This window comes from Martes martes (genome assembly GCF_963455335.1).
Source record: "Martes martes genome assembly, chromosome: 11".
Classification (NCBI taxonomy): Eukaryota; Metazoa; Chordata; class Mammalia; order Carnivora; family Mustelidae; genus Martes; species Martes martes.
Window position 1 is genome coordinate 41795373 of NC_137899.1, and position 12899 is coordinate 41808271.

The following is a 12899-nucleotide window of genomic DNA, read 5'->3' on the forward strand; positions in this document are numbered from 1 at the left end:
AGGAAACCCAGGGAATGGGAGAAGATATTTGCAAATGACACAACAGACAAAGGGCTGATATCCAAGGTCCATAAAGAACTTCTCAAACTTAACACCCAAAAAAACACGAATAATAAGTCAAAAAATGGACAGAAGACATGAACAGACATTTCTCCAAAGAAGACATAGAAATGACTAAAAGACACATGAAAAAACATTCATCATCATTAGTCATCAGGGAAATTCAAATCAAAACCACATTGAGATACTACCTTACACCAGTTAGAATGGCAAAAATTGACAAGGCAAGAAACAACAAATGTTGGAGAGGCTGTGGAGAAAGGGTAAACCCGTTACACTGTTGGTGGGAATGCAAACTGGTGCAGCCACCTTGGAAAACAGTGTGGAGGTTCCTCAAAAAATTAAAAGTGAGCTACCTTATGACCCAGCAATTACACTACTGGGTATTTACCTCAAAGATACAGATGTAGTGAAAAGAAGGGCCATATGCACCCCAATGTTCATAGCAGCAATGCCCACAATAGCCAAACTGCGGAAAGAACAGAGACAAATGGATAAAGAAGATGTGGTCCATATATACAATGGAATATTACTTAGCCATCAGAAAGGACGAATATCAAGTTTTTGCATCAACATGGATGGGACTGAAGGAGATTATGCTAAGTGAAATAAGTCAAGCAGAGAAAATCAATTATCATATGGTTTCACTTATTTGTGGAACATAAGGAATAGCACGGAAGACATTAGGAGAAGGAAGGGAAAAATGAAGGGGGTGGGAATCGGAGGGAAGATGAAGCATGAGAGACCATGGACTCTGGGAAACAAGCTGAGGGTTTTAGAGGGGAGGAGGCGGGAGGGATGGGTAAGCCCAGTGATGGGTATTAAGAAGGGCATGTACTGCATGGAGCACTGGGTGTTATATGCAAACAATGAATCATGCAGCACTACATCAAAAACCACTGTATGGTGATTAACATAACATAAAAACTTCATTTGTTTTCAGAAAACTAAAATGCTCCTTTGACTCCTGGTTGGTGACATGGCTCTTGCCTGCTCTCAGGTCAGTGCCATCTTTGACTGAAAGCTTGCTGTAATACCAGGAAAAACAAATAGAAACTCAATGACTTCAAATATTAAGTGCCTGAAAATTGTTGAGGATTTTTGCGTCTATATTCATCAGAGATATTGGCCTGTTGTTCCCCCCCCCCTTTTTTTTTTTTTTTGCAGTATCTTTATCTGATTTTGGTGTTAGGGTAGTGCTGGCCTCATAGAATGAACTTGGAAGTTTTCCTTCCTTTTCTATTTTTTGGAATCGTTTGAGAAGAATAGATATTCACTCTTCTTTAAATGTTTGGTAGATTCCACCTGTGAAGCCATATGGTTTTGGATTTTTGTTTATTGGGAGTTTTTTGATTACTGATTCAATTTCATTGCCAGTAACTGGTCTGTTCAAATTTTCTATTTCTTCCTGATTCAGTTTGGAAAGGTTATATGTTGCCAGGAATTTACCCATTCCTTCAATCTTGTCCAATTTTTGACATATAATTTTTCATAATATTCTGTCATAATCCTTTATATATCTGTAGTGTTGGTTGTTATTTCTCTTCTTTTATTTACTTTACTTTACTTTATTTTATTTTATCTATTTGACAGAGTGAGGGAGACAGTGAGAGAGGGAATACAAGCAGGGGTAGTGAGAGAGGGAGAAGCAGACTTCCCGCAGACCTGGGAGCCCAATGCAAGGTTCGATCCCAAGACCCTGGGATCTAGACCTGAGCTGAAGGCAGACGCTTAACAACTGAGCCACCCAGGGGGCCCTCACCTCTTTCATTTCTGATTTTGTTTATTTGAGTCCTCTCTCTCTCTCTCTTTTATTTTGTCTTATTTTGTTTTGATGAGCCTGGCTAAAGGTTTATCAATTTTGTTGATCTTTTCAAAGAACCAGCTCCTGGTTTCATTGATCTTTTCTATTGTGTTTTTTTTGGTTTCTAGTTCATTTATTTCTGCTCTAATCTCTTGACTTCCTGCCTTCAACTTGTTTTGGGTTTTGCTTGTCATTCTTTTTCTAGCTCCTTTAGGTGTAAGATTAGGTTGTTTATTTGAGATTTTTCTTGCTTCTTGAGGTACACCTGTATTACTATAAACCTCCCTCTTGGAACAGGTTTTGCTGTATCCCAAAAGTTTTGGACCATTGTACTTTCATTTTCAATGGTCTCTATGTATTTCTGATTTCCTCATTAATTTTTTGGTTGGTCATTCATTGTTTAGTATAATGCTATTCAACTTCCATAAATTTGTGCTCTCTGCAGATTTTTTCTTGTGATTGATTTCTAATTTCATAGCATTATGATCAGAAAGGATGCATGGTAAGACTTCAACACTTTTCAATTTGTTTTGTGGCCTAATATGTGATCTATTTTGGAGATGTTCCATGAAATTATGTATTCTCTTGTTTTAGGATGAAATGTTCTGCATATATCTGTTAGATCCATTTGGTCAAATATGTCATTCAAAGCCACTGTTTACTTGTTGATTTTCTGTTTGGATGATATATCCATTGATGCAAGTGAGGTACTAAAGTCCCTTACTATTATTGTATTAGCATGGATTAGTTCCTTTATGATCGTTATCAACAGTTTTAAGTATTTGGGTACTCCCATGTTGGGTGCATATCTATTTACAATTGTTAGAACTTCTTGTTGAATTGTTCCCTTTATGATTATATAGTGTCTTTCTTTGTCTCTTGTTACAGTCTTTGTTTTAAAGTCTATTTTGTATAATGTAAGTATTGCTGCCCCAGGTTTCTTTTCACTTCCACTTGCATGACAAATGCTTTTCCAACCCTTCACCTTCAATTTTCATGTGTCTTTAGGTTGGAAATAAGTCTCTTGTAGGCAGCATATAGATAGGTTTTGCTTTTTTAATCCATTTCATCACCCTACATCTTTTGATTGAACATTTAGTCCATTACATTCAAAATAATTATTGATAGGTATGTATTGTCATTTTGTAACTTGTTTTATGATTGTTTTTGTAGTTCTTCTCTTGCTCTCTCCTCTCACAGTGTCCTGGCTTTCTATAGAGATATAGAGATTCCTTTCTCTTTATTTTTTTGCATTTCTTGTCCCCTTTTTGATTTGTGGTTACCATTAATTTTGTATATAACATCTTATGGATATAGCAGTCTATATTAAGTTGATGGTCCCTTAAGTTTGGACCCATTCTTAAAATACCAAATTTTTACCTCTTTGCTCCCTGCACATTTTAAATATATGGTACTGTACTTTATATCCCTTCATTTTGTGAACCCCTTGACTGATTTTTATAGATATACTTCATTTTACTGCTTTTGTGCTTCCTATTTTTCTTAGTCTTGTTTATGGCCTTTCCTTTCCACTCGGAGTTCCTTTTAACATTTCTTATAAGTTTGGTTTAGTGGTGACGAATTCCTCTGACTTATTCTGAGAAACTGTATCTTGCCTATTCTGAATGATAGATTTGCTAGACAGAGTATTCCTGGTTGCAGGTTTATTTTCTTCCAGCACTTTGAATATATCATGCCACTCTCTTCTGGCATTTCAAAGTTTCTATGAAAAATCAGCTGATAGCCTTATGGGATTTCCTTTGAATGTAAATGTTTTCTTTTCTCTTGCTACTTTTAAAAAATTCTCTATCACTGCTTTTTACCATTTTAATTACTGTGTGTCTTGATGTGGACTTCTTGGGTTAATTTTGTTGGGGTCTCTCTGTGTCTCCTGGGTCTGGATCCCTGTTTCTGTTTCCTTCCCCAGATTAGGAAAGTTTTCAGCTATTACTTATTCAAATAAATTTTCTGCCCTCTTTTATCACTCTTCTCCCTCTGGGATCCCTATGATGCAAATGTTGTTATACTTGAAGGTGTTGCTGAATTCCCTTAATCTATTTTCATTTTTTATTATCCTTTTTCTTTTTCCTGTTCAGCTTGTTTGTTTTCCATTACTCTACCTTCCTAGGTTGCTGATCCATCCTTCTGCATCCTCGAGTTTACTATTTATTCCATTAGATGTATTTTTTTATTTCAGTTATTTATTTCTTCATTCCGACTCGTCCTTTTTTATATTTTCTACCTCATTGTTGAGGGTCTCATTGAGATCTTTCACTCTTTTCTCAAGTCCGGTGAATATATTTATGACCATTATTTTAAATTCTCTATCAGGCATATTACTTATCTCCATTTAATTCTCTTGTGATTTTTGTCCTATTCTTTCATTTGGGACATATCCCTCTGTCTTCTCATTTTGTCTAACTCCTTGGGTCTGTCTCTGTTTTAGGCAAATTAGCTATGTCTCTTGCTCTTGAAAGTACTGGATTCATGAAATAGAGGTCCTGTACTGCCCTGCAGTGCAATGACACCTGTTCACCAGAACCCTGAATTTCATGGGTGTCTCCTGTTTGTGTTGCATGTGTCCTACTATTGTGGCTGAGCTGTGTTTGCCTTCAATTCAGTCCCATCTGCAATGCTCTCTTTACCTATTGTGAGCAGGGTTTCATCCCTGTGTTGTTAATGGGCCAGTCTGGGGCTACCTTTGGCTTGAGTTGGGTCAGACGAGGCATTTGACAGAACTCCAGACACACTAAACTGCAGGGAGCTCTCCCTGTGTTGTCTTCTGAGAAGCTTTTGTTAGTGGGCGGGGCCTGGAGTCAGACCAGACATCTGCCTCAGTCCACTCTTAGGGCTCCAGTCTAAATGGTGTGTGTGGTTATCCTCTTCTCTCCCCAGGACAGGAGTCACTTTGGATTGGTGCTGGCCCCACTGTGACTACTTGCACACTGCCAGGCTTGTGGAGACACTTTGGATTGGCTTCTGCCAAGGGTGTGTTGGAGGGGGTGGGTCCACAAGAGAACACAGAGGTGTGATGCCCTGTGTTAGCAATGTTTGAGCAGGTCTGCTATAGGAGGGAATCTATAGCCACTTTGGAGAACACTTTCTGAGGTTGGGTTGGAGGGGAGGATGGATCCATAAAAAAGCACAGGGGCAGGGTATGTTGTTAGCAAGCTAGGTAGAGAAATTTTGCACTGTGCTGGTTCCCACAGGTGTCCATGTATCTAGTCTGGGAGGTAGGGGAGGAAAACAGTGCCCTCCAGTTCCTTTATTCTGGGACAAGTCTCCCAATCTCCCTACCCCTCCAACACAGAGTCTGAGATTAGTAAAACAAATCTCCCTCCCATATATCCCAAGTGTTTTTCAAACTGACATTTCTATGCTGCATCTCAGCAGGACTGTTTGCTATACTGTCTCTTTAAGGGCAGGATTCAATTTCTTATCACCTTCAGGTTCTTCCAGAGCCAAGCCTGCTGATTTTTAACATTCTAGGTGTTAAGTGTCACTGATTTTAAGAACTCATGATTTTAAAGCCCCTCTGTTTTTTAATCCTCCAAATGTTATGGGATTCATCTTCTCAATGCACGTTCCCCCTGGCATGGGGTGCCTGGTGTGGGGTCTGCTCATCTTCCTTCTCTGTACATGCAGTGCCCCTCCCTCCAGTGGATATTCTCACAGGTCTGCTTGGTTTCCAACCACATCTCCGCTTTCTCTTCTTCTTGATATGACTTCTTCTCTAATTTAGCTGTGCAGAGTCTGTTCTGCCAGTTTTCAGGTCATTTTCTGTGTTATTTACACTAATGTAGGCATTATCTAGGTGTATCCATGGGACAAAGTGAGCTTAGGATCCTCCTACTCTGTCATCTTCCCCAGAAGTCCTAGAAGCCATATTTTTATATGAAAGACATGATTTTCCACTGAATTCCAGTAACTGGAACAATTCTTCAAGTGTCATTCTTCAAGTGCGCACTTTCCACATGACAACAGAAGGTGGCATGATCTCTTACAACCCAACAGTACTGCAGTATGCTAATGATAATCGTATTTCCAGACCTTCCTCCAGGTTTTTCTCTCTGCCTGGAATGCTCTAGCTCCCCCTTTATGCTCACACTCTTTGAGGAAGGCATAACTAACGCCCCACAATACACAGCTCTCCATTCATCCCTCAGCATCCCAGCTTACTGCAGTTAAATAGGGCTATGAACTCATTCAGGTCCATGGTCTGTTAACAGTGGAGAAAAGCATTGCATAACCTTCCCCCTTGCTCTTCCATTTTGGTGGAGAACATGACAGCCACGTGTGTTTATGAGGATCCAGGTGATAGACCTGAGTCACCAAAAGTGTATAGTTGTCCAGGGAAAAGACTTTGCATAAGCAAGAAATAAACTTTCAAGGGTTAAGATACTATGATTTGGGTGCTACTTATTACCATAGCTTAAGCCTGACCCACACTGAATAATATACACTACTTACATCCCAACCCCACCCTAAACTTACTCCTTACATCCTTGATCTCTACCTCACCACCCACCTGTCTGAGAGGTTTCTTGTCAATCTTCAGATCATGACTCATCTGTTCTTGGAGAAGTCTAATGGTCATCCTTTCTTAAGATCTCACCCTTGATATCCTCTATTTTTGAGCCGTTTTTTACTTAAAATTATTCTCCTCATAATTTATACTGGAATATTTATAAATATGTCCACTTATTTTTTATCTCTATCACTAGACTGAATGTAACACACAAGAAATCTATAAGACCATCTAGGTTTTACTTATTAAAAAAATAGATAAACTAGAACTTAGAACATCAGTAGGTCTTAGAACAGTGTTAGTATTTTCTTTTTAATAAATGAACATCATTCCATCAAAAGAACTACGTGTAAGAAGAAGGAAGTCTGTTGTTCCATAATATGGGCAATGGCATTAGAAAGACAAATCCCACTGCTAGGCTAGAAGTTTGTACAGAGACTTGACTACAAAAGTTCTGTACACAGAAGAAACTCAAGGGCATAAAAAATTCACATCTAAGAGGAAAATCAACAAAGTCTTGGGCAAGTACTGAAAACCAGATCACTGTTACTATTCTCTCATTTTGGTGATCCTGTCTATAAGCACTAGTGGTCTTTCACAGTAGGGAGGAGTGGGGACAGGGTCATTTAGAAGGTTCTGAATCTGATAGAAGATGGGAATAGATAATGTGTTACCTAAGCAAAAACAGCAAATATAAATACCTAAGTCCTATACCAGACATTTATCATTTTGTATTTATCCAGCACCCAAATGTATCCACATATACCCACCTTCTTAATAGCATCTCCCCCTGGGGATAATTCAAGTGGTGTGTAGTCTTAGTGGGGCACCGAGTGCCACCTCTCACTACCATTTCCCATTTCCAAAGAGGGAGCCTGTTTCTTCCTTCATTCATTCCTTCACTAACTCCCTGGTACACCCTGTACCAGGTAATCACACATCACTCTTAGGGCTGTAAATCCCAGTGAGTGAGCAATGCAAAGAGGGCACAAACAGAGGCCAAATTTACTGGGCCAAATTCAAAGCCCAAGAATCAGGAAGCTCCTGAGTTGAAACTTTGGTTAACTAAGGTACTGATGCCAGAGATGTCCTAGCTCTTGTCACTTTCTCATAGTCCTACAGCCCCAAATCCCTGCCAGTGAATTCTCCTTTGACTTAAGATATTTAGGATTGGTCTTTGTTGCAGGCAACCAAGAACTCAGACCATGGCTGCTATATACAGCTATCTAAATTGTACTTTGTACAAGCAAACCCAGCAATAGAAAGTGTGGCTGAAATCCAGCCTGTGCTCCAGTTGCTGAGTTTGTGGAGCTATATTCTGCTAAAGGAAAGGGTGGCATTTTCCAATTTCCTTAGAGGCATTTATAGGTGGGCAGGGGCCCTGCCCCTGACTGATATATCCCCTTTTTTCAGTTGTAAAACAGAGGCCTAGAGATTAAGTCATTGACATATAAACTATGATTACAGTGATGCAATAATACAATGGGCTATTCTGCTGCCTCTCTACCTGTAGATTGAACCACCTATTTATTCCTGCAAGGTAAATATGAAAGGACAAGAATGTTCTTGTACAATTCATCGTTCTATAACTGAGCTTACCACAGTCCCAGGTACTTATAATTTGCATTCAAGTATTAATACGGTTGGAATTTTAGTTAAAATATATTTACAAATATCTAATATTCTGTGTTATACTAGTTTTTAAATTAACCCTTTATATTCATCACCACTGGCAGAAAAACAACTCAAAAAACTCAAGAACTTCCCAAGTATCTTTAATTTCCTATAAACTAAATTTTTCCAATTATATAGAGGTACTGCGGAAAGAGAAAGATCTCCAATTATGCTGTCCAAACTCTTATTCTAATCTCTTCAATATTCCCATGATAGTTTTTACATTTCTCACATGTCTTTTAGATCACAGATTTATCCGGAGACTCTCAAGTATTTATACCGTGCCTGGTATGCAAATGACATTTATTGTTAACAAGGAAATTAGAGCACCACCAGTTCTTCCATTAGGAATCTAACAGTTATGCTACTTTTCCTTTTACCATATTAAATCCTCCAGTCTTCTTTTCATGTTACTTTAAGATGTTCAAAATCTTTTGTTTCTACTTCTCCTTCCCATAAGAGGAAATTAGATTTGTTTTCAGGCTTTAATCCTGATAAGATAAAGTGAACCAACTCTGTTTTCATTACCGTCCAGGCATTCCATCAATCACAAAAAGAATCACTAAAAGCAATCAGCGAGCAAGGTCAACAACACTCCAGAGGATTGGTGCAATAGTACTTCAGCAAGACTGGGGGAAAAAACTGGCTGTGCTTCACAGTCCTAAGAGGCCTAGTATGACTTCTTAGGAAGTTGCCTCTTAGCAGGAATGGGAATGATTGAGGGAAGGGAATTATCTTTATTATGCAGGTCTTCTGGTACTAAGTCAGTTCATGCAACAAAGAGCTAAAAGTTTCATTTGGAGGTTAGGGTCACCATCTCTCAGTACAGTGACTCAGGTTTTGGACTTTGAGACAAAGAGCCTAAGCTTTCACAGGTCCTGTTCTTCTCTAGCAGTTTGTGTTGTCATATGCAATAAAGAATTGCAGTATCTTTCACAAACATAGATACCAGTTGGGGTTAACTGGATCTAAGTTACAGAAACCAACTTTGCCTAACTTAAAAGGGACTTTAATGGAAGTGAGAGTTAAGAGAATCAAAGATGATGTTGAATTACCAAGTTGAAAAAGAATCCAAGATGCCCTGTTAGGGAGAAGAGTCTCAGAAGCAGGAATGAATTCTGACAGTTTTCCCCATCTTTTGATCTGAGATAGAAATTATGAGAAAAGAGTCTAATTGGCCTAGAATTGGCCATAGACTTTTCACCCTTTTGGCTTGGGCTGAACAGGGGACCTCAATTCTTGGCTTCATGAAGACTGGAGGGGGATGGTGGAGAGGTGGTGATGTTAATTACCCATAAAGAATTTTGGGTATTGTTATCAACATTAAGGGGCAAAGTGTTGTAGGTGGCCAAGTTGAAAACAATGTCCACTATGGTGTTAAAACAGAAATTTTTTTGACCCAAAGAGCACAACTTAGTTTCAGTGAATACACAGTGCCTGATGCATGGTAGCTACTCAATAAATTTTTTTAAAAATATTTTATTTTTTATTTGAGAGAAAGACAGCAAGAGAGGGAATACAAGCAGGGGGAGTGGGAGAGGGAGAAGCAGGCTTCCCGTAGAGCAGGGAGCCCAATACAGGGCTCCATCCCAGGACCCTGGGATCGAGAACTGAGCCAAAGGGAGACATTTAATGACTGAGCCATCCTGGCATCCCTCAATATTTTTTTGAATGAATTTCTTCTTCAGTGCTATTTGTTCTCATCCCTTCCTCTATAACATTTATATTTCCTAGTTTTTATTAAGTATCCCTTATTCTACATTGATGAAGTAGAACCCCCAAAAGAGGAAGTTCAATGCAGTGGGGAGAGTACTGGAGCTTTTCTTGCTTCTGCCCTATGTGACCTTGGGGACAGGTCATAATGGCTTTGGGTTTATTTCTTTAACTGCAAAATGAAGTGGCAGAGGTAGATGCTCTTTAAGAATCTGTCCAATTCTGTAAATCTAACATCATGGTCAGAAATATAAAGATGACAAAGACTCAGCAAATTTAGAAAAAAAAATGTTTATAATTTTCACAGTATGTAGTGGTTTTACCCTGAATCTGGACAGAAAGCAAAACGTAACTTACTTGGTAGTACTTAGGAGAAATTGCCAATATCATAGAAAATCTAGATCACTGTTATCAGACTTTAAAAAAAGGCAACGAAACCGATTTTTCAAATGAAATCCTACATTGAATCTCAATGTCTAACACAAGTAAAGGTCAAAAAGGTCCAAATGAAACAAAGAGGGATCTGTGGACCCCTATCCTCACACCTTCATCCACAAGCTCCTAGGAATACTATTAAAAATCCCTCATCAAATTCCTGACTGAATATCCCAGACTTTTCTGTACATTGTGACAGTTCTAATATGAGATTACCAATTTCATTCATGCAAGAAAAATTAGGAAAAGTATATATGCTCTCTCTCAATGATATTAAAAAAGATACAACTGGGGGCGCCTGGGTGGCTCAGTGGGTTGAAGCCTCTGCCTTCGGCTCAGGTCATGATCTCAGGGTCCTGGGATCGAGCCCCACATCGGGCTCTCTGCTCAGCGGGGAGCCTGCTTCCCTTCCTCTCTCTCTCTGCCTGCCTCTGCCTAATTGTGATCTCTGTCAAATAAATAAAAAATCTTTAAAAAAAAGAAGTTAAAAAAAAAGATACAACTGTTAGTCTATCAGCAATTTTAATTTGAAAACAAAATAAAATCTAACAGCAGTTAATCTCCTATGCTACTGTCAACTAGTAATATACAGACTGAGACTATTGTATCAGTGAAAACTTAGCTTCCAAAATGTTTTAATAATTTAACAAGCTAAATTGTAAGAAGAAATCTCTCCAATATATAAATCATAAGCATTTAAAAACTTTGCTTACAATTTTTGTACACTTTAGCACGACTTCTTTATCCCATGAGATGTTTTTTCTACAGTCCTGCTTCAGGGGCAAGATACATATCTCCAAAGCCAAAGTAATTTAGCATATCTGTATCTATCTATGCATCTGTATCTACCTATATATCTGTATATATCTCTATCTATATATAGAGAACACCCTGTTCTTAATCACCAAAGGGGAAATTACTGAAAAATATTAAATGACATAAACACAAATTGTCATTTTTGTGACTAGATAGTGACCTTAGCCCTAGCAAAGAAAAGCAATTGCTCTTCTCATAAAATCTATCCATTCCTCTACTTGGAAATATGATAATCAAAATCACTAAGATATACCCTATCAACTTAGACCACAGGTTTCTACACACACAATGCAATGAGTATTTGAGTATGAGATCTGCAAAGTTCAAACATCCTTTTTTTTTTTTTTTTAAAGATTTTATTTATTTGACAGACAGAGATCACAAGTAGGCAGAGAGGCAGGCAGAGAGAGAGGGGGAAGCAGGATCCCTGCTGGGCAGAGAGCCCGATGTGGGGCTCGATCCCAGGACTCTGAGATCATGACCTGAGTCAAAGGTAGAGGGTTTAACCCACTGAGCCTCCCAGGCACCCCATCCTTATTATCTTTATTAACACTAATGTACAGAAGAGAACATCATTTTACCTTAGGTAAAGGATTACTCTTGAAAACATAAGATTCATGTTATTAACGCATTGAATAATTAGTGAACAATGATGTCATATTTTGGGCAAAGTAAAAAGTTATGAAGATTTTTCTGTTAAGACATTCACTGCAGGCAATAACAAAAAAACGTATTTCAGTCATTGGTGATCCTACTGACCTCTTCTGGCAAGATACAAATTTTGAATTGTCTAGGTACAACCAATGAGATGACATGGGCCTATTACAAGGATTTGTGTCTTACAAGCAAGAAGGAAGGCAAAAGTCATCTCTCTGAAAAAAAACTCTCCTCTATCTCCTCATCTATAATGACTCTGCTGGACCCTTCTGAGCTCAGGACTGACTTGTGAGGATGAGGAGGGCAAGCCTTCCAGGTACCAACTGGTGGAAAGGCCCCTGGTGTGTTCAAGCAATGTAGTATAATGACTTTCTGCTTAGTGATTTATCTTTCATTTACTTTTCAGAAGTGACCAAAATATGACACTAACTGAAAATCAAGTGATGGAAGCTGAGATAGGCAGAGGCTAATTATATTCGGCTTTGAGTTTAGTTTTATGAAGCTTTAAGAAGTCCTTGGTGGCATTTAAAGAAAGGGATGACATGGTCTAAATTTCAACAAGATCCCTATTTTTAACAGGAAAGACTGCAGGGCAGAGAAAGTAAAAGTAGGGAGACTAGTCAGGTGATCATTATAGAAAATCCTAGTGAATGATGGCTTAGATTAAGGTACTAGAAAGTGGGAGTAGATAGATTCTGAATTTATCAGTTATTTCTGGATACCAGTAATCAAATACCCAACCCAAGATGTTTTATATTTGTGTGCTTATTTTACAGGAAGCTTAGTGCCAGAGCAGCCTCAAGGATATTATCGAAGAATCACATTCTTCCAGACTAATCATCTTTGGCCTCAAGTTGGAATAGTTGTTAGGTAACTGCCACTAGCAATTAAGACTACATGCTCCTTATTCACACCTATAGAGAGGCTTGCTATTTCAAAAGCCAAGATCCCTCTTTGCCAGATGCCCCTAGCCAATTGTTTATTGACCCATATTTATTTAAACCTGCCCATCCATCATCCACTCATCTGTATGAGAGATGGAGTTATGATTGACTAAAGCAGAGCCCATCATGAACTGGGAATGGGGTTGACTTGCCTTGAGTTAGGTGGCATATATGCAAAGGTAGTATGCGAGGAAAAAAAATGATTTGTTAGAAAAGAGTAAGGGGAAAATAGATGCTGGGTAGGCAAGCAATGGTATCAACTACAAGG